Raw genomic sequence first — 27,660 nt, forward strand, 5'->3', positions numbered from 1 at the left:
TTTAACTGTCCCACCAACTGCTGTAATTGATGCAGCTTAACCTTAGATTCGCTCATACACATTTGCAGGGATTCCCTGAATTTTAACACTTTATCACCTGGTAAACGGAAACAACCTTCTCCGGAGTCTAACTCGATCCCCAGAAACTCGAGGCAAGTCGAAGGACCCACAGTCTTACCTGGTGCCAGTGGCACGCCAAACTGATTCATCAAAACACAAAATGCGGCCAAAGCCTGCCCACATTCCGGATCCCCAGCTGCCCCCAGGAACAAAAAATCATCTAGATAATGCATAACATTTTGAAAACCCGTCTTCTTTGTGAAGACCCATTGTAGGAAACTACTGAATTTCTCGAAATAGGCACAAGATATAGAGCATCCCATCGGCATGCACCTACCCATGTAATATTGACCCTGAAACATGAATCCCAGGAGACGCTGATCGTCTGGGTGTACTGGGAGCAACCGGAACGCTGACTCGATATCAGATTTTGCCATCAGCGCACCGGGCCCCAGCCGATTCAAAATGGCTACGGCCTCATCGAAGGATGCGTACCGCACCGAACACATTTCCGGGTCTATCGCTTCGTTTACGGAAAGACCACGTGGGGCTGACAAATTATGTATCAGCCGAAACTCACCCGGGTCCTTCTTGGGGACCACCCCTAAAGGAGAACAAACAAAGTTAGCAACCGGGGGTACACTAAACGGACCGGCGACTCGACCTCGAGTAACCTCCTTCCGGATCTTTTCCTGTACCACGGTCGTATGCTGCAAGACCGATATCTGATTTTTGCATTTTTCTACACCCTGAAAGTCCCCCACTGGGATGCGGAAACCATATAAAAACCCGTTCCGAACCACCCCAGCGGAAGCACGATCCGGGTATTCGCTGAGCCATGGAATCATTGCCAAGGTATCAATCGGGGTAGGTAAAGGCGCCCCTCGGACTATGTTAGACCTGTTTGGCACCTCCTCTACCCCCATTATCACCCGTTTTGGCTCTGCACGTGGACTCAGGATGGGATGATTGCCCACACCCACTACATTCGTGTCTAAATTTGCACGACCCCTGGGGCCCAGTACATTTGCCCCTGTTAAAGTTCCAACAAACCCCCTTTTTACCTGCATTGCCGGTAGGCCTCGATTGATTGTCGGTACCCGTACCTGATCGAAAAGGCGTCCCCGCATACTGACGGGAGGATTCGCCCACATTACTCCCCACCAATGGCAACTTCAACATACCCGTATCCTTCATTTTGGACCAGGACACAGAATCATAACAATCCCAAGTTAAGTTTTTATCATGTTCTTTTGCTTTTCTGAAAATATTATCATAGCAGAACCAATGATTACCCTCGTGTGATACAGAGTACCCCATAATTCGTGACTGATAAATCGGCAATTCGGGTAGCAATTCGGGCCTTCGTTCACCCAAGATCGATGTGAAAACCCCCCACGCTTTGCCCCAATTGCCAATGTTCTCATTTACCTTAAAGGCGGCCATCTTTGCGCGCCAAACACTCGGATGCATGAGGTCCTTCTGACCTTTAACATGTTCCATCTCATAATGATCAGTAAGCAACGAGAAGATGTTTACATACTCCCCTGCCCATATCTTTTCTTTAATCGCTAAAGGGACATGCTGGCCCAACTTCTCCCTTCGAGAGGGTGCCGACTCCTCCCTTGCAATCGGCAATGGCCGCTTACCTGCACCGGACACTGTCTCTGCGACTAAAACCGTCCCCCGTGGCTTCTCTGCCGCTGCAGCCGGCGTGGATACCGCCGCTGCTTCCCGAGTTTCACGCAGTTGCTTCATCAGCGCCTGCGCGTCGACAGCCGTGGCGCCCTCACTACTTTTACCCAACCACGCTGCTAATTGTGCCGCCAGCTCGGGCGGCATATCTTCCCCGGACACGGGGGTGACCACAACGGGAATCGGATTCCCTTCCTCCGGCACGGGAATGGGTGCTTCGAGCGGGACACTGGGACTCGGGGTGTCTCCCCCAGCTGCTCCCCTCCTGGGCCTCTTGCCTTTCCCTTCCGGGGCAGCTCCCGCCAAAGGACGTTTCGGCCCCCCTTCCTCGTCTTTATCCATTCGCCTCTTTAGGTCGGTCACCTCTTTCATGAGAACCCGCAGCATCTGGTCGGTAGTCATTCGCTTTCCCGCCTTCCTCGGCATTCTCCAACAGAGTATCTGAAAAACAAACAAGAACGATTACAACGCTCAAAATTGGCTCTTCGTTCCGTCTCGAGCTCACGTGCAGCGAGGAGGTGCAGCTTCAGAGCACAGGAACAAGAGGATGCCTTCTGGTCTTGTTTCTCCTTTTATCCGTCTTCAGGGCGGGCGTAAACCCGCCCCTGCCTGCCCCAAGGGCGTGGCCAGCCGCGTCAGTGTCTAGGCCAGCCCACTCGAGGGTGGGAAAAGGCGCGCCCCGGTTACGCCGCTTCGGGCATACCAGCCGAGAATCGCCTCCCGCACAAGATGGCTTCCCGGGGGGATCGTGGTACTCTGCCATACGTTCGGGGGGACCGATTGGTCGCCCCTTTCCATTCTCTCTCTACTAATCTCTACCTCTCTACCGCTACCTCTCTACCTCTCTACCTCTACACCTCTACCTCTCTACCTCTCTCTACACGCACACATATACACATATATGCATATATATATATGCATATGCATTTATATATATATGTATGTGTATGTATAAAAAAAAACAACAAAACATTTTTTTTTTAAACAGCTACTTTTAAAACTGTCATTCTTTTTCCCCATGGTACACTCCCCGGTACGCTTACCGGTGCGCGTACCGGGCGCTCACCCCGCGAAAATCAAATTTTTTTAAAATGTTTTTTTTGCTCCGCGGGGCCCTTTTATGGCCCCCACATCAAACCTAGGGGGTCAAGGGGGGTCTACTCTGCCCCCTTATGGTCATTTCCCTCTTTGTTTTGGCCACCTCTCGTGTCTCGATCCTACCGAGACACAAGATGGCGGCCGCTCCGGACTGTTTAGAATGTTTACAGACACCCCAGAGCCAATCAGCTTTCTGCGCGCAAGTCCCGGTAAGCGCCCGGTGCGCGTACCGGTGCGCGTACCGGAGCGCGGCTATAGATATATATATTTTTTTGAACCTTAATTACTCAAAATCCACTGGAGCACATATCTTGAGACATAGCAAAGGCACATCGGGCTACCAGTCCCTACAATTTTGCCAAGTTTGGTGGAAATCCATTCAGCCGTTCGGGCTAAAAGTGAAATCGACCGCCCTATGGAAATTAACATGGGGAAAACGCGTTTTGGGACCCCCCTTTTATCTCGGCCCCCGCTTGACCAATCCCCCCCAAACTTTCAGGGAAGGACCGGAACGCCGCGAGGCCATTTTGAGGAAATTTTCAGGCAGATTCGTCAACCGGCGCCAAAGTTATTCCAAATAGAATTTTCAGATTTAACATTGAAAAAAATCCTAACTATAACTACCTACTGGCGACCGCCAGTAGGTAATATATATATATATATATATATATATATAAAACACCATGCTCTCTTCCTCTGAAAAGAACGAGCCACACACGAGTGCTTAAGGAAAGTCCCTTTAATGTGCATCCAAGCGTCGGCATGACGCGTTTCGTCGATGTGACTTTTTCAAATGCCGCTTGCCGCTTTGCAATTAGGATATCCACAAGTGTCCACTTTAAGTACATGGATGCCGTGTTACGATTGGCCACGGCGTCGCAAGCAGGTAGAGGGAGGTGTGTCCAGAGACCCGCTCCTTCGAGTCAAGCAGATAGTTAGCGCTAGTGCTCCCCCAGTGGGCTGTGTCTGCTTCTTCTCCACTCCACCTTACACCTAATGTGGGCAAAAGCGACTCTCCTGCACTCTCACCCCGCCGCCACAAACCCAGCTTCAACTCGTAGGCATCACCTAGGTAAGTGACGCTTCCTCGTGTAATCACGCTTCCAACCATTGGACAAATTGCAGTTGGGAAGAGCGGCGGTTCGGCGGTTCCCAAGTCCGTTAGGGATACCAACAAGTTACCACTTTTCCCGCCGAACGTCTTCTGGGGTGGGGGCTCAAAGTGCGCTGTGGCCGCACACCAATATACAAAACACCATGCTCTCTTCCTCTGAAAAGAACGAGCCACACACGAGTGCTTAAGGAAAGTCCCTTTAATGTGCATCCAAGCGTCGGCATGACGCGTTTCGTCAATGTGACTTTTTCAAATGCCGCTTGCCGCTTTGCAATTAGGATATCCACAAGTGTCCACTTTAAGTACATGGATGCCGTGTTACGATTGGCCACGGCGTCGCAAGCAGGTAGAGGGAGGTGTGTCCAGAGACCCGCTCCTTCGAGTCAAGCAGATAGTTAGCGCTAGTGCTCCCCCAGTGGGCTGTGTCTGCTTCTTCTCCACTCCACCTTACACCTAATGTGGGCAAAAGCGACTCTCCTGCACTCTCACCCCGCCGCCACAAACCCAGCTTCAACTCGTAGGCATCACCTAGGTAAGTGACGCTTCCTCGTGTAATCACGCTTCCAACCATTGGACAAATTGCAGTTGGGAAGAGCGGCGGTTCGGCGGTTCCCAAGTCCGTTAGGGATACCAACAAGTTACCACTTTTCCCGCCGAACGTCTTCTGGGGTGGGGGCTCAAAGTGCGCTGTGGCCGCATACCAATATACAAAACACCATGCTCTCTTCCTCTGAAAAGAACGAGCCACACACGAGTGCTTAAGGAAAGTCCCTTTAATGTGCATCCAAGCGTCGGCATGACGCGTTTCGTCAATGTGACTTTTTCAAATGCCGCTTGCCGCTTTGCAATTAGGATATCCACAAGTGTCCACTTTAAGTACATGGATGCCGTGTTACGATTGGCCACGGCGTCGCAAGCAGGTAGAGGGAGGTGTGTCCAGAGACCCGCTCCTTCGAGTCAAGCAGATAGTTAGCGCTAGTGCTCCCCCAGTGGGCTGTGTCTGCTTCTTCTCCACTCCACCTTACACCTAATGTGGGCAAAAGCGACTCTCCTGCACTCTCACCCCGCCGCCACAAACCCAGCTTCAACTCGTAGGCATCACCTAGGTAAGTGACGCTTCCTCGTGTAATCACGCTTCCAACCATTGGACAAATTGCAGTTGGGAAGAGCGGCGGTTCGGCGGTTCCCAAGTCCGTTAGGGATACCAACAAGTTACCACTTTTCCCGCCGAACGTCTTCTGGGGTGGGGGCTCAAAGTGCGCTGTGGCCGCACACCAATATACAAAACACCATGCTCTCTTCCTCTGAAAAGAACGAGCCACACACAAGTGCTTAAGGAAAGTCCCTTTAATGTGCATCCAAGCGTCGGCATGACGCGTTTCGTCAATGTGACTTTTTCAAATGCCGCTTGCCGCTTTGCAATTAGGATATCCACAAGTGTCCACTTTAAGTACATGGATGCCGTGTTACGATTGGCCATGGCGTCGCAAGCAGGTAGAGGGAGGTGTGTCCAGAGACCCGCTCCTTCGAGTCAAGCAGATAGTTAGCGCTAGTGCTCCCCCAGTGGGCTGTGTCTGCTTCTTCTCCACTCCACCTTACACCTAATGTGGGCAAAAGCGACTCTCCTGCACTCTCACCCCGCCGCCACAAACCCAGCTTCAACTCGTAGGCATCACCTAGGTAAGTGACGCTTCCTCGTGTAATCACGCTTCCAACCATTGGACAAATTGCAGTTGGGAAGCGGCGGTTCGGCGGTTCCCAAGTCCGTTAGGGATACCAACAAGTTACCACTTTTCCCGCCGAACGTCTTCTGGGGTGGGGGCTCAAAGTGCGCTGTGGCCGCACACCAATATACAAAACACCATGCTCTCTTCCTCTGAAAAGAACGAGCCACACACGAGTGCTTAAGGAAAGTCCCTTTAATGTGCATCCAAGCGTCGGCATGACGCGTTTCGTCGATGTGACTTTTTCAAATGCCGCTTGCCGCTTTGCAATTAGGATATCCACAAGTGTCCACTTTAAGTACATGGATGCCGTGTTACGATTGGCCACGGCGTCGCAAGCAGGTAGAGGGAGGTGTGTCCAGAGACCCGCTCCTTCGAGTCAAGCAGATAGTTAGCGCTAGTGCTCCCCCAGTGGGCTGTGTCTGCTTCTTCTCCACTCCACCTTACACCTAATGTGGGCAAAAGCGACTCTCCTGCACTCTCACCCCCCCGCCACAAACCCAGCTTCAACTCGTAGGCATCACCTAGGTAAGTGACGCTTCCTCGTGTAATCACGCTTCCAACCATTGGACAAATTGCAGTTGGGAAGAGCGGCGGTTCGGCGGTTCCCAAGTCCGTTAGGGATACCAACAAGTTACCACTTTTCCCGCCGAACGTCTTCTGGGGTGGGGGCTCAAAGTGCGCTGTGGCCGTACACCAATATACAAAACACCATGCTCTCTTCCTCTGAAAAGAACGAGCCACACACGAGTGCTTAAGGAAAGTCCCTTTAATGTGCATCCAAGCGTCGGCATGACGCGTTTCGTCAATGTGACTTTTTCAAATGCCGCTTGCCGCTTTGCAATTAGGATATCCACAAGTGTCCACTTTAAGTACATGGATGCCGTGTTACGATTGGCCACGGCGTCGCAAGCAGGTAGAGGGAGGTGTGTCCAGAGACCCGCTCCTTCGAGTCAAGCAGATAGTTAGCGCTAGTGCTTCCCCAGTGGGCTGTGTCTGCTTCTTCTCCACTCCACCTTACACCTAATGTGGGCAAAAGCGACTCTCCTGCACTCTCATCCCGCCGCCACAAACCCAGCTTCAACTCGTAGGCATCACCTAGGTAAGTGACGCTTCCTCGTGTAATCACGCTTCCAACCATTGGACAAATTGCAGTTGGGAAGCGGCGGTTCGGCGGTTCCCAAGTCCGTTAGGGATACCAACAAGTTACCACTTTTCCCGCCGAACGTCTTCTGGGGTGGGGGCTCAAAGTGCGCTGTGGCCGCACACCAATATACAAAACACCATGCTCTCTTCCTCTGAAAAGAACGAGCCACACACGAGTGCTTAAGGAAAGTCCCTTTAATGTGCATCCAAGCGTCGGCATGACGTGTTTCGTCAATGTGACTTTTTCAAATGCCGCTTGCCGCTTTGCAATTAGGATATCCACAAGTGTCCACTTTAAGTACATGGATGCCATGTTACGATTGGCCACGGCGTCGCAAGCAGGTAGAGGGAGGTGTGTCCAGAGACCTGCTCCTTCGAGTCAAGCAGATAGTTAGCGGTCGCCAGTAGGTATATATAGTTAGGATTTTTTCTCTATGGGATTTTTGAAAATTCTATGTCTAATAACTTTGGCGTTTGTGGACGGAATTGGCTGAAATTTTCAGGAAAATGGCACATTTTGTTTCTGAGCAGCCCCTGAAAGTTTGGGGGGGGGTTCGTCAAGGGGGGGCCGAGAAAAAAGGGGGGTCCCAAAACGCGTTTTTCCCATTCATTTTTCCATAGGGCGGTTGGCCTCACTTTTAGCTCGAACGGCTGAATGGATTTGCACGAAACTTGGCAAAATTGTAGAGACTGTTAGCCCGATGTGCCTTTGCTAGGTCTCAATAAATGTGCGGCAGTGGATTTTGAGAAATTAACGTTCAAAAAATATATATATCTGTGACAGCGCTCCGGGTAGCGCTCCGGTTCGCGTACTTTTCGCGTAACGGAACTTTGCGAAGCGAAGCTGATTGGCTCTCCGGTGTCTGTCAACATTCTAAACAGTCCGGAGCGGCCGCCATCTTGTCTCTCGGTAGGATCGAGAGACAAGAGGAGGCCAAAACGAAGGGGGAAATGATCATAAGGGGGCATAGTAGATCCTCCCTGACCCCCTAGGTTTGAAGAGGAGGTTTTAACCACATGGCTGCTGGGCGTTTTCCCCCCCTGTGCTGGAAAATGCCATTTTAGTGGCACCATGACGAGCTCAGCTCGTCATCAGCACACGACACCCGTGGGTGATGACGAGCTGAGCTCGTCATCAGCATCGAAAGGGTTAAAAGGGCCTCGCGGGGCAAAACATTTTTTTTTATTTTTTTATTTTTTTGCGTGGGAAGCTCCCGGTTCGCGCACCAGAAAGCGGTCCGGGGAGCGTACTATGAGGAAAAAAGAATGATTGACTTTCAACTTATTGTATGTTTATCGATTGTTCGTTTTGTTGTTTTTGTTTTTTTTAATTTATTTATTTTGGTTGTACTTCATGAATTAGATATAACAATGAATAATGTCTCAAACAATTTTTAATTATTAAATAAAAATTTATTGGTCAGAATTTTCATAGTTCAATAAAACTTCCAGCATTACTTCATCTGGAATCTCCTCAAACATGCATGTTTCTATGTCTTGTAAGCATTCAATAAATTGTTCATCAAAAGACTGATCCATAAAATCTTCATCTAAAAATTCTTCATTTAAAATCTCTTCAGATGTAATGTCGAAGGAAACATTGATATTTTCGTGTTCCCCTTCCATTTTTTTGCTGGAAATTGCTTAAAAAAATAATTATATTAGAAGAGTTAGGGCAATGTTGGGTTTAAGTTCAGACAGGTAGTTCTGTTTTTTTAACAGTGAAGTTAAAGTAAGTAAATTCATAATTATAGCAGAGAAGTGTAAGTCAATCAATAAATATAACAGAGGAGCCTACCTGTAGCGTTAACTATAGCAGGGGGACAGTAAATAATGATCAAAAAACGTTTTTACAAATTAATTTAAAGTGCCCCTTACAAATTATCAATTTACTTTACAGGGAGGTGAAAATGTTCTTGAAATGTAGTTCAGGAAGTAGTAGTGAAAATGGCTGTGTTTCCCTCTCTTTCTTTATATATATTCAGGTACATAACCAATCAAATGTCAGGTAAAAAAAATGAAAATGAAAGTAACATTTTCATTGGTTGTCAATTCCAACACTTCAGATGTGTTTTGTGAAGTAATTTACCTCAGGGTATTTAGAGAGGTCTACAGGCTAAATGGCTAAATGTAATTCCAAACAAATTTATGAAAATGGTAGGGATTGGTATGTAGTATGAGCTAATCTATATTTGGTGAAAGTGTTTCCAGTCGTTTTTCTGTAAATTACTTTCCCACCTTTTTTAATGGAGCGCTTCCCGGGGAGCGTCCCGGTTCACGAACCAGCAGCGTTACGGGAGTCCACCATTTTGTGTTTCAGTCGAATTAAGATAAAAGATGAAGGGCAAATAATGTTGAGAATGGGTAGAAGGGGGCACGGTAGACGTATCTTGACCCCCTAGGTTTTCTGAGGGTGGCTGAGGAGGCCCATATGTGCGGGAAAAAAACATTTTTTTTACAAATTTCGCGCGGTTAGCTTCTGGTTCGCGTACCGGGTAGCGCTCCAGGGAGCGTAGTTTGTTGAAAATTAGTGAAAAAAGTTAGAGTAAAATAATAATTGTGAGTGATTAGATGTAGGGTAGCTCTGATAAGAGCTTTTGGGTTTATGGTACATTTAGGTACTTATAAGTAGGTACCAATGCATAGTCTTAAATTCAAAATGAAAATTCTGTTGCCTTCATCTGAGAAGTGAACTCCATCTCCTCTGTAGATATCTTGCATGTAGTAACGCAAGTTATTGTTGTACATGGAGCCCATTCCATGGTCTCTCATGTAAGCTGAAACAGATTTGTTTACATGCTTCCTCGACTTCTCAATTTGTGGACAAAATTGGTTCGACCACCTCCATTCCTGTCTTTGGCATATATTTGAAAATACCAAGGCAGTTTGAGGAAAAAGTGCCATTAATTGCTCAAAGGTGTCCTTTAAAAGCATTTCCAGACCTACCCCAGTCAAAGTGCCCAAATCATTACCTCCACAGTGCACAATTAACAGGTCAGGTTTTGGCAAATGCATAAAGGTTTTCACCAATGGTATCAATTGGTGACATTTTAATCCTCTGTGGCCAAACCACTTAATTTCCACATCTTGTAAATTGAGGTTAGGTACATTTCTGTTCTCAGCATACCTTTGAGCCCAGTAGATGTAACTATGTCCAACAATCCAGACAGTAAACATGATGAGTGAATTTTCTGCTGCAGTCAGATGAAGTGTGGTAATGAAATGGCAATTGAAACAGTAGGAGTTTGTGAAGAAAAAAAACTGTGGAGTTTCAGTGCTAATGATTCACTAGCAGTGATTGGTGGATTTCCATTTCTGAAAAGAGAAAGTTAGGGTGCATGGATGTGTTCTTTGAAAGACGTAATTTGAATGGTCAAGGAAAAAACATTTAATGAAAGATTGCACTGGATACGCAGGTGCACTGAGAGTTCAGAGTTCAATTGAAACATTGTTGTGTGAACTTGCAAACATCAGAGGTCTTTCAGGAGGTGGTTGCTATGCAAAAAAGGCAGAGAGGGCAGAGGGGGGAAGGGTTTTGATTTGAAAAAAGTGAGGGAAGAGTTTTGATTGGCTAACATGAGAGATATGTGTAATGAATATCTGCATTTCTGTGCTTTCTATAGCTACAGCCTCTGGAGTGCATACTCTTTGTTCTGCTGAAGACAATTTGGTGTATTTCTGAGACTGTTTTGAAACTCATAAAGAATTTGCTAAGGTGAGAAAAGATTTATTTAATTTAGATAGACTATAGTATGCTTTAAGGACAAAATTATGAAGAAAGCTGTGTTTTTAAAATGTTGCTTTGTCTAAAGTGTTTTACAAATAGATTTTGTTTCTTTGAGAAATTGTAATTGAAAATAATGTGAAGTATTAGCACTGTCAGGGTGTTTTTGTACATAGGAGCTGTGCAGTGTTTTCAAATTATTACTTGAAAATCGTTTTTGAGGAAAAGGAATGCTTTTAAAATGTATCACAAGGAAAAAATGGTGTCGGCTTCTTTATAAGGCATTTGAGTGTCTCTGATGTTATTTTTCCCATTTTAATTGAAGAGCTTTCTCCGTGGGGCAAAATCCTTGTAAATATGCTCCCACCTGTGTGTGGCAAATTTAGATTTTGATTCTCTGAGTTACATAGCCATGTTAAAAGTGTCCCAAAAAATGGTGCAAGGGCAATCAAAAACCCCTTTCATGTGTCTTAAGGACATTTTAAGTCATTTCTTCTTGAATGTAGGTTTACAATTGATTTATATGTTGTGTTTAAAAACGTTTTTTTAAATCAATTACATTTCTGGATATGTACTGCTAGAGCTTCATAGGTTGTTTGGGGCATATTTATAAGGGATTTAAGTGTCTCTTATGTTATTTTTCCCATTTTAATTTAAGACCTTTCCCCGTGGTGCCCGTTCCTTGTAAATATGCTTCCATCTGTGCTTGGCAAATTTAGATTTTGATTATTTGACTTACATAGCCATGCTAAAAGTGATCCAAAAATGGTGCAAAGGCTTTAAAAAACACTTTCATGTGTCTTGGGGCATTTTAAGTCACTAAGGAAACACAGGTGATGTGATTGTGCAATGAGGAAAAGAAACTCCACATTTTTCACTTACATCACCTGTGTTTCCTAAGTTTATGAATAACATTGTGCAATTGAAGTTTAGGTCTGTCCATGGACACAAAAGAGGTCTGGCCTTTGTTCAAGAGTCAAGTGGACATGACTTACTTCATTGGTAGGCCTTCACATGTATTATCTCCTCTGTACTCTGCAGCGGTGGTGCAAAAGATTTGCTATGTGGCGACATATTTTCAACTTGATGCATCTAGACAGATGTGTCATGCTGTCGTTTTTGAGGAAAAGGAATGTTTTTAAAATTTATCACAAGGAAAAATGGTGTCTGTTTCTTTATAAGGCATTTGAGTATCTCTGATGTTATTTTTCCCATTTTAAATTAAGAGCTTTCTCCGTGAGGCAAGTTCCTTGTAAATATGCTCCCACCTGTGCTTGGCAAATTTAGATTTTGATTCTCTGAGTTACATAGCCATGTTAAAAGTGTTCCAAAAATGGTGCAAAGGCTTTAAAAAAACCCTTTCATGTGTCTTGGGGCATTTTAAGTCACTTAGGAAACACAGGTGATGTGATTGTGCAATGAGGAAAAGAAACTCCACATTTTTCACTTACATCACCTGTGTTTCCTAAGTTTATTAATAACATTGTGCAATTGAAGTTTAGGTCTGTCCACGGACACAAAAGAGGTCTGGTCTTTGTTCAAGAGTGAAGTGGACATGACTTACTTCATTGGTAGGCCTTCACATGTATTATCTCCTCTGTACTCTGCAGCAGTGGTACAAAAGATTTGCTATGTGGCGACATATTTTCAACTTGATGCATCTAGACAGATGTGTCATGCTGTAAAGTCCTGTGCCACATGAAATTTGCGTCAAGTTTCATATAGGTGTTTTGTTGCAGGGTGGGCATTCATTTGCATGAAAGCCCTGTAAAAGTAACACAGTGAAATTTAGAAGATTTCACTGAGTCAGCTTTATAGCATTCCTGAATCAAATCCTTATGGCTGTTTGAAACAGGCATAAGATAAGGAGTGAAGCACCATGCAATGTGTGACTTCCACCTGTGCATTGCAGTAGACATGTCGTGTTTACGATGTGACTTGTGCAATGTGTTGCTTTTGCGGCACCGATGCGTGACGCATCTGTGCTGTTTTTATTCAATGGTGTTCCACAATGTAAATGTGCCACACCATGAGTAGCAGAGCAGTGGTGCACATTAACTGGTGCATTCCTGGGGATGTGTCAGTTAATATAAATCTGTCCCTATACATTTAAGTATGTGTAGGGGACACAGAGTCGGTGAGGCTTATCCTAGGTTAAGAAGAGATGAGTCCTGTTTACTGAAGACTTAGACATAGGCCTCACCTCTTCAGCATCACTGGACATGGCTAAATAATAGCTGCAATATGATTCTCTTGTTAAACAATTTTACTATTCTAGCCTCTGAGATTTGTGTCTGAGTCTCCAACATCTCATTGTTGTTCTCTTTTTTTAAAGATAACGACAACATCAAGCATGAGTGATAATGAGCAATCAGTTGATCTTGATCTTATCGTTGAACTTGTCATTGAAACGTCAGTGGAAGTAGATCCTTTAGATCATTTAAATCCTGAGGATGATGAAGACTATGATGAGAATGCTGATTTGTCAGAATTGTATGATGTAGGGTGGGAAGCTGATCTGCTTGAGCCTATGTAGTAAAAATGTAAACCATTTCATTTAAAATTAAACAATAGTTCAAAAATAGTATGTGTGTAGTGTCTTTATTAAAATAATTAAATATGCTCGTAAAATTAGTTCAGATTCACATATAAAAGAACACAGGTAAAACAATTAGCAATTGCTACTATTTGTGATTTCTAAATTTGCCAATGCACTAAAAAATATTCTATGTTAAAATAACAAGCAGGGTGTTAAGTTTTTGATGACTGTTATTGATTTACTGTTTGGTAATAGTGATTAATAAAATTTTTTATTATATTTTAGCACAGATTCAACTGCAGATTATTTCAAAATTTGAAAATGCCAACTAAGAATCGAATTAGAAAGGCTACAAGACGTCAAAGACAGCAGGTCCATCAATTACTGCAGCAGTCCTCTACAAAAAAAACTTGTCAAGTCACCAAGAAAGCACCGGGTAAAACCATGAAAACATTCCTAAGAAAAATTTGTAGTAAAAAAAGTATTTCTACAGAAAATGTTTCAGTCCAGAAAAAGAGAAGCAATTTAAACGGAAAGGAAGGGCCAATCAAAAATGTTACTGCTAGAGCAAGAGATAACTCTGTGCATGATAGCAGAAGGAAAGAACAGTTTAGGGACATTCGTAAACGAATGTTCCGCAACAGGATAATTGGCAATTTGTTAAAAAATATTAATAAAGGTCAACAGAAAGTGGTTTTTTATAAGAGAAAAAAAAAGTTGAGAAAGTTATTGATCAAGCATTTTAAATTAAACGAAAGTTATTTATTTTGATAGTCAACAGAATTAGGAAGGTAAACAAGGTAATTTATGATTTCAAAACTAATAGTAGATGGAAGAGAATAATTAATCGGAGTAATTTTTGTGATGTTTTCTCAGGAGACTGGATGCATAGTTCAAGTTCTGAGGCATTTTTTAATGAGGAGCGTTATTTCCAGGATAATGATTGGGTGCATGCAGTTGACACCAGTGGTCGAGCTTATGAAGTGAAAGATGGATGTCCAGTTGAAAAAGAAAAACTTGTAACAACAGAGACAGAAGAGGTGTTAGGTAATGAGGTTTTAGGAAGACGTCCTAAGGGTCCTGTGTACACCTGGAAGTGTAGTAGTATTTGCAGTGTGCGACAGGATTCAATCGATTTGCTTTGTGATTTTGTACGGACATTTAATAAGAAAAGTTTGAGGCAGAAAATGAAGTTGTTGCAAGAATTAGATCCTTGCAGAGTGAGAGAAGTGACAGGTTTGCAGGGTCATTCACTGGCTTGTCTTTCCAGGAGAGTATGCCAAAGGGTTTTTCATCATTTTAGGATGCTAGCAGTGCATCATAATAAAGTGACGAAATTAATTAGAATGTTGTATTATGCTAAGAGTCCAGCAATTATGCTTAAACAATTATGTGCTGCTCTTTTCCATGGTTCTGAAATAGATGTGAAGAATATTTGTGAAGAAATTGAGTTTTGTTACTTTGGAAGTAAAGAGGAGAATGTTCAAATTGACCCAGAAGAAGAGGGTAATGTTGAAGATAATGTACAGGTTTCCAGTACAGATAATTTTCAGAAAGAAATTGCCACGTTTCAGGTGAAATCAAGTGAGAGGCCTAATTTCACTTGTGTGTGTTGTCGACGGACTTATTATAAAAATCAGACTAAGTTAGTGGATTTATATGCAAAAAGTGAAAGGGAAAATAATAGTGAATGGAAGGATTTCTCAACATACTTGATGGTAGAAAATTGTTTTGATTTGGGATCGGATCAACGTGTGTGTACTTATTGTTGTAACAAATTAAACCAAAACCAGATGCCAGCGAGGGCGGTTCATAATAATCTGGAATTGGTAGAGATTCCTTCTGAATTGAAGGATTTAAATACTTATGAATCTATTTTGATTCAAAGTATCCATCCCTTTCAAGCTATTGTAAGAATGGAGCCAAAGACAGGGAAGTTGCCTCCATCAGATTTACAGAGAGGATTAAAGGGAAGAGTTGTTTATTTGCCTCTAGATTTGAACAAAAACATTAACACAATTGGAGTAGAGAAAGTGGAAGAGGAACCTCTAGTTATCATAGTTAATGGTGTTCCGACAAAGAGTAAGAAAATATGGCAAGATTTAGTGGATGTTAGGAAAGTCAAAAATGCAACATTGTATTTAAAAAATAATAATAAGTACTATAAGAATGTATATGTTGCAGAAGAGGAAGTAAGTGAGGAAGAGGATAGCGATTTGTGTCCTGGTCAAATTGAAAAAGTAGAAGCCTCTAAAAAGGAGGAAATTTATGAACATTATAGTGTTCATCCTTTGCATTCCAAGGAAGCTATGGGGAATGCTATTGAGTTGTTTCAAATGAAACAAGCCAAAGGGAGTCCCATTAGTGTTTGGGAGGAAAGTTTGGAAGCTCGGTGTTTCCCACAGCTATTTCCCACAGGTCGAGGAGGACGATATGATGAGCGACCTGTTCAAATTCCTGCTTCAGAATACCGGACTTTACGATTGTATGAAGAAGATGCTAGGTTTCGACAATGCATTCCCTATTTGTTTCATCTCCTGTTTGAAAGCGATCTGTCAGGACTGTCATATGCAGTGAACCACATCTTGAAAAGTGGCATACAGATGCGAAACATCTCGGCAAGGGTCTTTATGGATAAAGTCAATGTCCAAGACAGTATTTTGGATTCTCACCTAATTAATCTCATGGCGTGTCAGCGTGGTACTAATGAGTACTGGTACCGTCGTCATGGTGATTTAAAATGTATGCTGAGGAACTTAGGAACTCCGACATGGTTCCTCACTCTCAGCTGTGCCGAGTATAGCTGGGAAGACTTACTTGAATTTCTACGAGAGGCAAATGGAAACATTGAAAAAATTGAATTCAAGACACCCGGAGAACTGTGCTCTTTGGATCCAGTGAATGTATGCAGGTACTTCAATCATAGATTTGAAGCTATGATGTCTTTCATCATGAATAAGAAGAATCCACCTCTTGGAGAGGTGTTGGATTTTTTCTGGAGAAAGGAGTACCAAGCAAGAGGTGCTCCTCATATACATATGCTGCTATGGATCAAGGATGCACCTAAATTTGGAACAGATCCGGATGACTTAGTGATGAGTTTCATAGAACAGTATTCTACGTGTGCTGTTCCAAACGCAAAGGAGAAGAAAAGTCTAAGAGAACAAGTTCTACGTTTCCAAAGCCATCGTTGTGGAAAGTACTGTCGTCGTAAATTCAGAAACAAGGACAAGTTCTACACCAAATGTCGTTTCAACTTTCCACGACCAGTGATTTCTAAAGGAAGAGTAAACAGTTTGATGTCTTCACTGCGACATAATGTGACGAGGAAATCACCCAAAAACACATACAATTTGAAAAGAAACGAAGAGTCCAAGTACATCAACGACTATAACCCTGTGATTTTGTCCATGTGGAATGCTAACATGGATATACAGTTTGTGGCTGACAACTGTATGGCTGTGGCTCGGTATGTGGCATCTTACATCACCAAAAAAGAAAAGACAGAATTGAAGGATATGTGGGAGGATATTTCCCATGAAAAGATCCTCAGCAAGAAGTTGTACAGTTTCAGTTTGAAGATGTTGTCGCATCGAGAAATCGGAGCTTACGAATGTTCTGACCGCTTGTCTTCAGCAAGTCTCTATGCCAAATCCAAGAGTATCGTTTGGGCGAGTCTTGGTCTTGCTGCAACGCGAAATTGAGTTCTAAAACCTGTCCGGGAAATTGAGTATTTGGCGGAAAAGGAGCCAAACAGTACCGACATTTTGAAGACCAACATGTTGGATACATATTATCCAAATTGAAGCTGTCACCTCGAGAATGTTTGTCTATATGAGGTTCTACAAAATTACATATTCAAGAGGAACATCAAAGAAGATATTGAGAAAGGAGTGTATGCTGTAATTGGAAGTGAGGGATGTCTGGTCAAGCAAAGAAAATGCCACTTGGTAAACCATCGAAAATTGAGTGTCGAATCTCCAGAAAAAAAAGAGTTTTTCTATTTAGCACTCTTGCAACTTTTCAAGCCTTGGCGTGCAGAAGAAGAACTGCTTGGAGATTTTCTTTGTTACGAAGACTCTTTCAATGCCGCCAAGGAAACCATAGAATGTTCTGCTTTTCCCAAATATCTAGAAATGTTGACTTTGGAAATCGAGCAGGAAGCAACGATTGCAGCCGAGATTGCTAGAGACAGTTCTCAGGACAGTCAGAGTACTGTTTCATTGAGTCAGGATCCACTAGGAGGACCTGTTATCGAAAATGAAGCCGCCACTGCCATGAATGAAGTAGAAAGAGCCATGGCACATGCTCAGGAGGATGCGGTTAACTTAGAAGACTTGGAAAGACAACTCAACGTTGAGCAGAGGAAAATATATGACGAAGTTACCAAGCAAATTGAGCATGGATTAAATCATGAGAAGAAAGAGTGCTCATGTACGTCGTTGAAGCCTGTCCGATTGTACGTGAGTGGAGAAGCGGGAACTGGAAAAAGTTTCCTCATTAAAGCAATTTCTTGTTATTTGCAGGAAAGGACTGAGTCATCGCTGTCTTGTGTTGTCACCGCTCCAACTGGACTGGCAGCACATAACATCAAAGGTATTACTTTGCATCGTCTACTGATGTTGCCAGTGGAGCATGACAACAAATTACAATACCACAAGTTATCTGGAGATGCTTGTTGTGAAGTTTCAAGAGTCTTGAGGAAAATGAAACTTCTTATCATTGATGAAGTAAGCATGGTTTCAAATCTCATGCTTGCCTTTGTGCATTTGAGAATGCAAGAAGTTCTTAAAACAGAGTATGATGTGTTATTTGGTGGCAAACACATCATTGTTTTCAGAGATCTTCTGCAGCTAACACCAGTGAAAGGACAACCTGTGTTCAAAATACTCACGCATGAAGATACCAGGAAGTGCCTAGGGAGCATTGGCAATGTCAATATATGGTTAAACTTCAATTATGCTGAACTGCATGAAAATATGCATCAGGCGAAGGATGAAGATTACAAGAATATTTTACAAGATGTTAGAATTGGAAAAGTGACCGAGTATGCGAAAGAAGCTTTACATGCACGATTACTGTCAAATTTATATCCAGAACAAGACATTGTGCCTGAGAATATTTTTAAGAAAATTAATGAGAAGAAATCTGGAATATGTTTGATGCCAACTCTTGCAGAATGTGCCATCTTCAACAACAAAATGTTGAATTTAGAAAAACAAGAGATTGTGAAACTTGAAGCTATTGACAAAATAGAGCATATGGGAGCAACAATTATTTTGTCTGAGAATTTGAAATCTAAATTGGATTCATTAGAGAAGACTATATCTAAAACTGCGGGTTTTGAAAAGACTTTGAATGTGTGCTTAAATTGCCAAATTATTTTGAGAAGGAATTTACATGTTGAAAGAGGTCTGGTAAATGGATCAATGGGTAATGTTGTTGATTTTGAAAAATACAGAAATAGAGATGGTATTGAATTTTTAAAAATTAAATTTGATGGCATTGAGGAAGTACAGCTAATTGGTCGTTCTTCGGCTAGATTTTTGCTTGTAAATCTCAAATGACATCACTGATGACATCACTGATGACAACATCCAGTGACTGTATGTTTCTGAAAAGTCAAAATATGTCTTACATATTGAAGAATGCGTGGATGTATAAGTGTCTGGATGAAGGATTTAGTAGGTGCATGACTAACTGTATGAGTGAGTGATTAAATGTGTCTCACCGAGTGCATGGGTTAGTGACTAAACTGTCTTAATTTGTGCATCATTATGTCTGTTGTTCTGTAAACTGCTGCATGTGTTGATCAGTAGCATAATGATTAAGTATATGGGTTAATGATAGGTTGCCCAAGTATTTGTATGAGAGAGTGAGTGTGTGTGTGGGTGGCTAAGAGGTGTGTGACTATGTGCATAGATGTGTGAGCAGTTGATTCACTAGATGTATGGGTTCAAAACTGCATGTGGAAACAGCTGTATTGATGGTTGAGTGAATGGATATCTCAGTGCTACATGTCAAAGTAAGTCATTGTGAACTTGTATCAGGGATTGTATAAGAGAGTAAATATGTGTTAGTATATGTTTGAATAAGTAAGGTGTGTACAACTGTATAGTTGTACACACCATATAGTGTATGACTGACTAGGTGTGTGAGTAACTCCATGGATGAGTGACAGTCTGTGAGTGTCTGTTTACACTGAGTGTATCTAAGGTTATATTAGAGTCTGAAGAGGTTCATCATATTATCACATGAATGATGTCATCAGTGATGTGATCAGTAATGTCAAATGAGATGTTATCAGTGATGTCATCAGTGATGTCATTTGAGATGTCATCAGTGATGTCATCAGTGATGTCATTTGAGATGTCATCAGTGATGTCATTAGTGATGTCACTGACCATGTCATGAATGATGTAATATGTGACATCATCAGCAGTGGATTGCGGGTGCGCGATATATAGTTATTGCACCTAGCTATGTATGCGAATTTCTATGGTTTTGTGCGAGTAAATTAAGGTTTTGTAAATGCTAATCCCTAACTATATATGGTCTATAACCTATGGTTTTTTCAGTGAATCTATATATATATATATATTCACTGAAAAAACCATAGGTTTCACACCAGTTATAGTTAGGAATTAGCATTTAAAAAACCTATTAAATTCACTGAAAAAACCATAGGTTTCACACCAGTTATAGTTAGCTGGAAATTTTACTGATATAAAACCATTGAAATTCCCACGTTATAGTTAGTCGGACTCACTATAACTTGCGCGTGCAATGCACTGCTGATGACATCACATATTACATCACTCATGACATGGTCAGTGACATCACTCATGACATCACTGATGACACCATCCTTGTCACACAGTGACAGACCTCCTTTCACTGTAAAGTAACCTTTGAAACACATATTCAGAAATGGAAACTAACATTAACAAAAAAGTGGATATACCCATACCAGTTACAACAACCAATTCAGTAATTTCACCATCTATATACAAATTCACACATTCACCAACAGTTTTATGTATTCACTCATACATATACTCACTCATCATATGTAGTGATACCCCTATTCATTCTGTTACACACCGACAGTCATCAAAAACTTACTCATACATACACTCACACATGCAAATAAACTAATAAACATCCATTTATTTGCATATACAACTATACACACATTAGCACATTACTTCTAAGGAAACTTACACATACTTACTCTCTTAAACAATCACTTATAGAAACACATACTTATTTAAACAGGAACTCTTTCAATCTCTCACTCTCACATATACTTACTTATATACATCAATGCTCATATATACAAGATTAAAACATATGTAGTTACTCATAAAGACACTAGTGAGAGAGGCATTCACTCTCTAACACACACATATACACACTCATCCACCCATAAAATCCTACACAAATGCTGTCTTCAAAACACATACAAACAGTGAGTCAGTCATTGATGCATCTATGTGCTAAGTAACAGCCCCACCAAACCATACAGACACTCATACTGATACTAAAAAAACATCTAATAACCCATATACACACACATGTAGCTACTCACCAACCCATGCAGCCACTTATACACAAAGTAAAACACTGATACATATATTTAAATATTTAAACATTACTCGCTAATATATGTATTCACTAAGATACACTTAATAAGCCGGTTAACCAATCCATTTTTTTTAAAAAAACATCCATTTAGACACTTATTTAAACATTTATTCTTCCATCGACCTTAACATATACATATATAAAATATATTTATTTTTCAGAAAGACACACATTCACTGGACGATGTCATCAGTGATGTCATGAGTGATGTCAACAGTGATGTCATGAGTGATGTCACTGACCATGTCATGAGTGATGTAATATGTGATGTCATCAGCAGTGCATTGCACGCGCAAGTTATAGTGAGTCCGACTAACTATAACGTGGGAATTTCAATGGTTTTATATCAGTAAAATTTCCAGCTAACTATAACTGGTGTGAAACCTATGGTTTTTTCAGTGAATTTAATAGGTTTTTTAAATGCTAATTCCTAACTATAACTGGTGTGAAACCTATGGTTTTTTCAGTGAATTTCATAGGTTTTTTAAATGCTAATTCCTTTCTATATCGAGTTTCTAACCATTTTTTTTTTACAATTTGCTGTTTTTTTGTAAGTATTCATTTTTTTTATATAATTATTTTTTTTGCGCTCTGGGTGCGCGCTCAGGGAAGCTTTCAGCTAAGCTCTCCGGTAAGCTTTCCGGTGAGCTCTCGTGAAAGCGCACCCAGAGCGCTACTGTCGTTCGTGAAAAAAAATATGAATGAAAAGTTAATAATAATGCAAAACATTTCGTACCATACAAATAAAATCAGTTTTTTTTTATAAGTAAAATGATTATGCATTTCTGTAAAAGTTTGATGACGTCACTTCGGCGCGCAACGTAAGTGCCCTCGGAAGCGCCTACGTTCGCGCCGCGTAAAAGCACCCAGAAGCGCCTTCGATCGCGCCACGTTTGCGCCCCGGAAGCGCCTACGATCGCGCTGCGTAAACGCACCCGGAAGTGCTCCGGAGCGCGCAGCGTAAACGCGTCGGGTCATGTGACCCTAAAATAACACTTTTCATTGGTTGCTAACAGTTTTTTTTACAATGAATGAAATCCCCACCCATTTCCTTCACTTCTTCTTTCACTTTTGTGACTGAAAGACCTGTTTTTTGCACCTGGATCTTTTGTGATTTACCATGGCTGCCAGAGAATCCAGCAGTGAGGATGAACCTGAGTTCATCAATGAAGAGCCTCCTACCCCAAAGGTGAAGGAACATTTCATATGGAAATTTTTTAAGATTCCAGCTGACCAGAAGAAGGTGAATGCACCAAAAGTGGAGTGCAGGATCTGCAAACAGGTCCTGTCACGGGGTGACCCCAAAAAAAGTACTCTTTTGGGAACTTTACGATGATCCGACATGTGGAGAGGAGGCACCCCCAGAATTTTGCCCGGGAAAGTGTCAGGGCTCTGGCACAAGTGGTTCCCAGAGATGGGGCCTCTACATCAACCGGAGGAGCAACTTCTTCTGGGAGAGGGCAATCGCAGGAGCAGGTGCCAAACATACAACCTGCTTTTAACCATGGTGTCCTCAGATGCAGATACTGCAATCAACTCCTCACCTATGGGGAGCAAAGTGTCCAGCTCATGGTTCGAGCATTGGAGAACCATCGCTGCCCTTCCCACCCCTAATTTTTTTTGTTTTCTTTTTGCTCCTGTTGAGCAGTTTCCATTCCCTGTTTTTGTTCCTGTTCAGTTAAAAGAAGAAAACCAAAAGTTCTTTTCAGAACTACCTCCAATTCTCATCAAAGAGCTATATTCTTAAAAAAATGAAGAGTAAGTGAAATATAGTGCATTGATAATTGAAAGGAGAATGAGTAAGAAAGAACAGAAAGGTATGAGAGGAAAAAAGAAGTGAAGTAGGAGGAATGAAAGAAGGTGAGTGTTAGAAAAGAAAGTTATGAGAAGAAGAGTGAATATGGGGAATGTTGATATTCAATGAAAATGTTGAAAAAGAACAGGAGTGTTGAAGGATAAGAAAAGATGCATTGCTGGAGTTGAAGGTAGAAGGCTTCATTTATGAAGCCATGCGTCACTTTAACGCCACCAAAGCATCACTTTTTGTGACACAACATTCCAATAAAAAATGCACCTTATTTATTCATATTTACAAAGTGGCGTTTCTTGGTAAATACATCACTTTGTAAACCCCTGTGCCACATTATTCCTACGTCAGGTGTAATGTATGCAAAAGGGACGTATTGACGCAAGAAAGGGTCGTAGAGGTGACACAGTGAATAAACTGGAGGCCTCATTTCTGAAAAGTGACGCATCGCTACGTGAAAACAGCGATGCGTCACTTTTCTGGACGCACTCCTTATGACATTCCAGATATGTCATATTTAATATATGACTAATCAATTCGCAAGGAGTTACAGATATGTCAGTATTTCTGACGTATCTGTAAACACAAAAGTAACGCATTGCTGGAGTGCGTCACAAAAGTGACGCAACTCCAGTAATGTGTCCTTTCACATGGAAAAAGCACCATGTGAAAGGTCTGCTGTGAAGCAGGCGCAAGATTTTGACGCAACAGCATCCTAAAAGTGATGCACTGAAATCTCAAAGATTTCACTGCGTCGCTATTACAAAGCTTTTTGCGGGGGAACACCCCCTCTGCATGCATTATACCTGACGCAGATATAATGTGGCGCAGGATTTTAAAAAGTGACCCATCTACCTAGATGCGTCACTTTTTAAATATAGCGCAACGAGGCGCATTTTTTTACACCACTGGTACAATGCGTCACTTTTCTGTGCGCACTCCTTATGACATTCCAGATATGTCATATTTAACGTATGAGGAATCATGTCGCAAGGAGTTACAGATATGTCAGTATTTCTGACGTATCTGTAAACACTAAAGTAACGCATTGCTGGAGTGCGTCACAAAAGTGACGCAACTCCAGTAATGTGTCCTTTTAAGAAAAGATGCATTGCTGGAGTTGAAGGTAGACGGCTTCATTTATGAAGCCATGCGTCACTTTAACGCCACCAAAGCATCACTTTTTGTGACACAACATTCCAATAAAAAATGCACCTTATTTATTCATATTTACAAAGTGGCGTTTCTTGGTAAATACATCACTTTGTAACCCCCTGTGCCACATTATTCCTACGTCAGGTGTAATGTATGCAAAAGGGACGTATTGACGCAAGAAAGGGTCGTAGAGGTGACACAGTGAATAAACTGGAGGCCTCATTTCTGAAAAGTGACGCATCGCTACGTGAAAACAGCGATGCGTCACTTTTCTGGACGCACTCCTTATGACATTCCAGATATGTCATATTTAATATATGACTAATCAATTCGCAAGGAGTTACAGATATGTCAGTATTTCTGACGTATCTGTAAACACAAAAGTAACGCATTGCTGGAGTGCGTCACAAAAGTGACGCGACTCCAGTAATGTGTCCTTTCACATGGAAAAAGCACCATGTGAAAGGTCTGCTGTGAAGCAGGCGCAAGATTTTGACGCAACAGCATCCTAAAAGTGACGCAGTGAAATCTCAAAGACTTCACTGCGTCGCTATTACAAAGCTTTTTGCGGGGAACACCCCCTCTGCATGCATTATACCTGACGCAGATATAATGTGGCGCTTGATTTTAAAAAGTGACCCATCTACCTAGATGCGTCACTTTTTAAATATAGCGCAACGAGGCGCATTTTTTTACACCACTGGTGCGATGCGTCACTTTTCTGTGCGCACTCCTTATGACATTCCAAGTAACGCATTGCTGGAGTGCGTCACAAAAGTGACGCAACTCCAGTAATGTGTCCTTTCACATGGAAAAAGCACCATGTGAAAGGTCTGCTGTGAAGCAGGCGCAAGATTTTGACGCAACAGCATCCTAAAAGTGACGCAGTGAAATCTCAAAGATTTCACTGCGTCGTTATTACCAAGCTTTTTGCGGGGGAACACCCCCTCTGCATGCATTATACCTAACGCTATTTTTAAAAAGTGACGCATCTAGGTACATGGGTCACTTTTTAAAACTCTGCGCCACATTATATCTGCGTCAGGTATAATGTATGCAGAGGGGGCATTCCCCCGCAAAAAGCTTGGTAATAACGACGTACTGAAATCTATGAGATTTCTCTGCGTCACTTTTAGGATGCTGTTGCGTCAAAATCTTGCGCCTGCCTCGCGTCACTTTTATGTTTACAGATATGTCAGAAATACTGACGTATCTGTAACTCCTTGCAACATGATTCGTCATACATTAAATATGACACATCTGGAATGTCATAAGGAGTGCGCACAGAAAAGTGGCGCATCGCACCAGCAGTGTAAAAAAATGTGCCTCGTTGCACTATATTTAAAAAGTGACGCATCTAGATAGATGCGTCACTTTTTAAATATAGCGTAACAAAGCGCATTTTTTTACACCGCTGGTGCGTCACAAAAATTGACGCACAGGCGGCGCAAAACTGGCAGCGCAAGGCCTTCATAAATATGGTCCTGGATTTTCCCCGTGCTTCGCTTCCCGGAGCGCGTACCATGCGCTTCCCCCGCGCAAAACGAAAAAACAAATATATATTTAATGCCCCGCAGGACCCTATTTTAGCCCCCACATCAAACCTAGGGGGTCAGAGAGGGTCTACTCTTCCCCCTTATGGTCATTTGCCCCTTTTTTTTTCAAACCCCTTGTGTCTCGATTTTACCGAGACACAAGATGGCGGCCGCTCCAGACTGTTTAGAATGTTTACAGACACCCAAGAGCCAATCAGCTTTCTGCGCACAAGTCGCGTGTCGCGCCAGGAGCGCACTCCGGTGCGCGCACCGGAGAGCGCCTATAGATATATATATTTTTTTTAACCTAAATTACTCAAAATCCACTGGAGCACATATCTTGAGACATAGCAAAGGCACATCGGGCTACCAGTCCCTACAATTTTGCCAAGTTTGATGGAAATCCATTCAGCCGTTCGAGCTAAAAGTGAAATCGACCGCCCTATGGAAAGTAACATGGGGAAAACGCGTTTTGGGACCCCCCTTTTTTCTCGGCCCCCGCTTGACGTATCCCCCCCAAACTTTCAAGGAAGAACCGGAGCTCGACGAGGCCATTTTCAGGAAATTTTCAGGCAGATTCATCAACCGGTGCCAAAGTTATTCCAAATAGAATTTTGAGATTTAACATTGAAAAAAATCCTAACTATAACTACCTACTGGCGACCGCCAGTAGGTAATATATATATATATATATATATATATATATATATATATATTCTGCTCCACGAATGCCAGTGCAAGACTTTAAGGCTGTCTGGGCGGTCCGAGTAACAAAGCCGGCGCTTTGTAATTATCCGCTCCCAGGTTCTAAATTCAGTGAAGAACCACTCGGACACCTCGAGTGCTTTAGCTAAGATTTATTTAGCAAATAATTTTGCTAAATAAATCTTAGCTAAAGCACTCGAGGTGTCCGAGTGGTTCTTCACTGAATTTAGAACCTGGGAGCGGATATATATATATATATATATATATTCACTGAAAAAACCATAGGTTATAGACCATATATAGTTAGGGATTAGCATTTAAAAAACCTTATTTTATTTGCACAAAACCATTGAAATTCCATATATAGTTAGTTGCACTAACTATATATCGCGGACCCGCAATCCACTGCTAATGATGTCACATATTACATCATTCATGACATGGTCAGTGACATCACTGATGACATCACTGATGACATCTCAAATGACATCACTGATGACATCACTGACATCTCATTTGACATTACTGATTACATCACTGATGATATCATTTATGTGATAATACATCTTCAGACTCTAATATAACCTTTGATACACTCAGTGTAAACAGGCACTCACAGACTGTCACACATCCATGGAGTTACTCACACACCTATTCAGTCATGCAAAGAGTCAATCACATCTCCATTTCCTTAACTATACAGTTATACACACCTTACTTATTCAAACATATACTAACACATATTTACTCTCTTATACAATCCTTGATACAACTTCACAATGATTCATACAGCCACTCTCACATTCACTGACTCTTATGTTCAGTTATTTATATATGTCAACTCTCACATGGAGTGTGTTTTACATATGTACTTACTTTGACATGTAGAACTGAGATATCCATTCACTCACCAATATACTCATGCACACAGTCAACTGTCCATACAGCTGTTTCTACATGCACTTTTGAACCCATACACCTAGGGAATCAACCGCTCACACATCTATGCACAGAGTTATACACCTCCCAGCCACCCACACACACACTCAGTCTCCCATACAAATACTTGGGCAACCATTCAATAACCCATATAGTTACTGATATAGCTACTGATTTAAACATGCAGCAGTTTACAGAAGAACATAAATATTGATTGCCAAATTAAGACACTTTAATCACTAACCCATGCACTCAGTGAGACACATTTAATCATTCTCTCATACAGTCAGTCATGCACCTACTAAATCCTTCATCCAGACACTTATACATCCACTCATTCTTCAATATGTAAGACATATTTTAACTTTACAGAAACATACAGTCACTGGGTGTTGTCATCAGTGATGTCATCAGTGATGTCATTTGAGATGTCATCAGTGATGTCATCAGTGATGTCACTGACCATGTCATGAATGATGTAATATGTGACATCATTAGCAGTGGATTGCGGGTCCGCGATATATAGTTAGTGCAACTAACTATATATGGAATTTCAATGGTTTTGTGCAAATAAAATAAGGTTTTTTAAATGCTAATCCCTAACTATATATGGTCTATAACCTATGGTTTTTTCAGTGAATTTTCAAGGTTTTGTAAATGCAAATTCCTAACTATATATGGTCTATAACCTATGGTTTTTTCTGTGAATTTCATTGGTTTTTTAAAAGCTAATATCTATAGCTGTAAAATATATTCTTTATTAAGTGACGTA

Source organism: Lissotriton vulgaris, chromosome 5, assembly GCF_964263255.1.
Source record: "Lissotriton vulgaris chromosome 5, aLisVul1.2, whole genome shotgun sequence".
NCBI classification, from domain to species: domain Eukaryota; kingdom Metazoa; phylum Chordata; class Amphibia; order Caudata; family Salamandridae; genus Lissotriton; species Lissotriton vulgaris.